Raw genomic sequence first — 4,318 nt, forward strand, 5'->3', positions numbered from 1 at the left:
CCAAGGTCACCCCGCGCTGCCTACAGCTCCCAGGAGGCAGCGTGGCCCCGCGGGGGGGGGCGGCCGAGGGGCGAGGGGTTCGCTCCGGGCACCCCCCACCCCCGCAGTGCCTTTTCCCGGCAACGTCCTCTTCTTTCCCCTCGGCCCTGGGCTGTCCCGACCCAGGGAATTGTGGAAAAATCTTTTAAAATCCTGCACGGGAGAGACAGATCTATGTCGTGGTTTTCTTCAGTGAGAAAGCAGCAGGAGGAGCGGGTACTTTCTGAAGGGTGATGCTCAGGCGCTGCGCGTTCCTTCCAGGGCCGCAGCCCCTACGCATCTCCGTGGCCTCCTTCCAGCCCCCCCAGTCATTCCTGGGTACCATTCCCGCTCCCTCTCACGAAGCAGGGGGATAATCACCCCCATTTAGCGGACGAAGCTGGGTACAGCACAGCTGGACTGATTTGCTGACAGGCACGTAAGAAAATTGCGCTAGTCAACCCTTCAATGAGGCCGTCCTTGTAACTGCATCTTTTCCCGGTGTGATCCCAAACACGGTGGGGACTCCCCGGGTAGGGCTTGACCCCCACAGAGCGTGCAGCTGACCCCTCCAGCACCCACACCCCCATGGCAGGTGGCTCAGCCAGGCTGTGTCCTCGCTGTGGGGCTCCACGGGGCACAAACCCACAGCTCCGGTCCCAGTGACACCTCCCGCCCGGGGGTGCCGAATGCTGCCGGAGCCAGGATGAGCAGGTATGAAGTGGGGGGGACACGAGAGGTCTCGGGGGGGCCCTGAGGGATGCTCAGCTGCATGGGGATGCTGCACAGACGCCCGCTCCAGCACGCACTGCTGCAGCCCAGTGCTGCTTCGCCTTGCGACCCATGCCGAGGCCAGCAGCTCTCTCTGCAGCCCAGTGGAAATTCCCCAGCGGTGCCAGCACTTGTGGCCTCCAGAGACCAGCAACCCTCGCTGGACCCAGCCAGGAGCTGGGGTGCTGCCATCTCGGCGCAGCATTCCCACCGCCTCGAGCCTCCTGGGCTCCGGGCAAGGATAATCTGGAGCAGCGAGGCTGGTGGGCACTGTGCGGGGGCTGCACCTGCTCCCCCTCCACCCCCTGCCCTCGCCTCGTTGGCTGCGCCATCCCCTGCGTGTTTTTTCAGGCTCCCCTGCCCTCATTTGAATGGGCCCTGCCTGCCCAGCCTCATAATCTGCCACTAAGTGGGACTGCCGATGAACACTGTGATAAATTTAGAAAGAAATCTTTGTGTGGGTCAGAGGAAAAACACGGCGGCCTGGGGAATCTGAGCTGCAGCGAAGCGGCACAGCTCCGTTTGATTTCCCTCTGCTCTCTGCCTGCGAAGCGGGATTTCACGCCGCGTTTCTTACGGCTAAAAGCAAGAGGGATCCAGAGAGTTTATAGGTGGTCCCCGCTGCTGCTGGAGTTTATAAGCCAAGGGTGCCTTCATATAAAAATAATCTGTTTTAACAGATATTAGCGAAAAAGGAGCGGGGAGGATCGGAGCGTGCGAGCAGCTGAGCCGCCCCGGCGCAGCACGACCTGACATTTCAGCTGGAGCCTCTTAAAGAGCAAGTTTACCTTCCCCCAGGACTTGTTTATACGCAGAAGTAGAGATGGCAGTTTTACTTAATTCCACTTTCAGGCTCGTCAGGCTCCTGACTGCCACACCACAGCGATATTGTTCCTCTGCAATTGCTTGTGTTGACCTGTTAAATTGTTTTTAAATGACAACAACAAAAATAGTAGCATTAGTGGTGCAAAATCCCCCATGAAATCACAAATCCAGCACCACTTTCCTTGCTGAAAGTCCAAATGCTGTTGAAAACTGTTTTGTCATTTGTTGGTAAATCACATTGTACCAGTGCAAGAAAAGGGAAAGAATTTTCTGAATGTATTTCCTTTAATAAGCTATTAAGACCTTGTACTGCAAATTAAACTATTAATTAGATGTCTTATCATTCCTAAACACGTTCGCATGTTGCCAAAGCAGCAATAAGCCTCTGGGGCAGGCACAAGATAAGAAAAGAAGGAAGATGCAAACACAAAGATGAAAAAAATAAAGCTAAAGGGTCACAAGAACCAGAAATAGCAAATAAATAACCAAGGGTCAGTGGAGTATTTTTTTATTTACAAGAATAAAATAAATATGTAACTTAAAAATAAATTTCCAAGGTGGAGGCCCTTGGGACATCTATGTCTTATGCAAGACAAAAAGCGATGTAACTCTTTTCAGACCTTTTTTTTCTACAGTGAGTGAGAAACTGGAACTAATCTCCTTTCCCCCCAACAAGATGACTTTCCATTAGAAACAACAGAAAAATTGTTCAAACTTGTTGTGTTTTTTTTCTCCAGAAGAAAAATGCAAACAATTTTCAATAGGAAAATATTACCCTGATGCAATTCCACACTGATTCCACAGCTGTCCCTTCCGAACCAACCCTCCCCCCAGAAACAGCATCCCAGGCTCACCCATTCTTGTCTCTCCTGTTTTTTTAAGGTTAAAAAAGAAAAATGTCAAGCCTCACAGCACTCGGCACACTTCCCTTGCTCACTGTGAAGGTGGTTCCTCCTGCCCTCATGGGTCCTTTCGAAATGAGAAGGTGAGCCCGCCAGCATGGGACCAGCTCTGTGCCTCAGCCTGAAGGTCCTTCTCACACGGCGGGTCGTGTCTGAGACCCGAGTCCTGGCTCACACTAATCTATGTTCATCTCTGGCTCCATCTCAGGGTTTGCAACATGAGCATATTAAAATGTTTTTAGAGCCCAATTCTTCAGCATTTGCCTCTGACAGTTTATCTCAGGGGATAGATAATCTCATTTATGTCTGTTACTGCAAATCAAAACACCAGCAAATTAAATGGATCTGAAGGCTAAGATTAAAGACTTAGAATTAAAACACCTGTGAAGTGCCTCTAATGCAAATAGTTGTAAATACCATTTTTTCTGAGGGATGGAAAAGCCCTACCCAAATGCTGTTCGCTTTACCTTGAAAGCAAAGGCAGAAATATCACATCGGTGCAGACATCATATACGTGGGCTTTATGTGATGCTGGTTTCTGTTCTATGGTTAGGAAAGGAAACGAGCTTGAACACCCTTGGCCAACGCCGGGAGACGTCTTTATGGCCGTCTGATGATGGGTGAGATTTCGGCTGACTCAGAACTGGTACAGCACACGAATTCCACGGGACGGGCTGGAGGAAGCTGCGGGCGCTGCCGGTTCCCAGGCTGCCGTCACAGGGATGTGCCCTGGCTCCACCGACGATGCTTCGCCAGCTTCTCCATCCGTAAGCGTAACGCAGGCCGTTGGCAGAGCCGGCTGGGCTTCCGTGGTCCCTGCGCCCGGAGCGCAAAGCGCAAAGCCTGCCTGGCCTTGCAAGCAGATGGTGCAGTAAGTATTGTAGAACTCCCACACAACTTTTGCAGGATCAGGCATTGAACAAGCAGACGGGAACTGGATTGATGGGAAATTCATTTTAGAAATTTCATTTTAAATGTTCCCCATTCCTAGAATATGAGTTTCAAAGCCCGCTGGATGTTTTACTTCTTCCATAGTTTCATAATGTTATTATTTTAGCGCCTTGGCTGTCCTGCCGGTGCCCCAAGTTGCAGCAGCGGAGCAGAACCCTTCTTCAGGTGCTGCTTCTGACTGAGCACCCGAACCTAAGTACCAGCTGCCCTCTAGAGCAAAGTATTCAATGTTTTAGCAAAGCACAGCCAGCAGATAGCAGCATTGTTATATAGAATATACCCTAGGCTCTTTCTGCTGCGGTTTCAAAGTCCTGCAGAACCCTTGGTGCGTCTAAGTCTGAGGCCATGACTCCCCCTCCACTGAGCTCCTGCTCACCTGGGCTGCAGCCTGTGCTGCGGAGGCGAACATTTACCTGTCACACTTCAAAAGAAGCCGTAATCTCTAAGAGAAACTGCTTTGAACAAAATTTCACAGGGGGTGAGCATTTGACAGTGAGACCAGGCACACAAGGATCTACCCTTAAACTGATAATTTTAGCATGTCGGGCATCGGGGCAGCTCTTCCCAGCGCGAAATCAATGAAAAAGAAATGAGCAAGCAGCAAACAGAGAAAGGAGATACTTTTCTCTGACCTGGGTCATGCTGTTTTGCTGTGAAGGGCTTGTGATATTGCAGTTTTCTCACCTGGGAGGGTTGTGCTGTTTTTATTGTCAAAGGGATGGAAGATCCACTGAGGGACATAATAAGACAATAAAAACTTGTTTGCTTTTGATAAATCTGATTGATTTCAGCAATGCACAGAACGAGCCACCTTCAACTCACAGTAGCATTTTATGGCAGTTCTGATACGA

The 4,318-nt window shown here is 50.6% G+C and overlaps 1 long non-coding RNA gene across 1 annotated transcript; it reads left to right on the plus strand.

Moving 5' to 3' along the window:
* Positions 1–596: 596 nt before the first annotated feature.
* LOC308054702 lies at positions 597–2,765 on the plus strand. The gene is made up of 2 exons (XR_013924216.1): positions 597–732; positions 2,497–2,765. It is a non-coding gene; the product is annotated as an uncharacterized lncRNA (long non-coding RNA).
* Positions 2,766–4,318: the final 1,553 nt, after the last annotated feature.

The sequence above is a fragment of the Falco punctatus genome, assembly GCF_963210335.1.
Source record: "Falco punctatus genome assembly, chromosome: 17".
Taxonomy (NCBI): Eukaryota; Metazoa; Chordata; class Aves; order Falconiformes; family Falconidae; genus Falco; species Falco punctatus.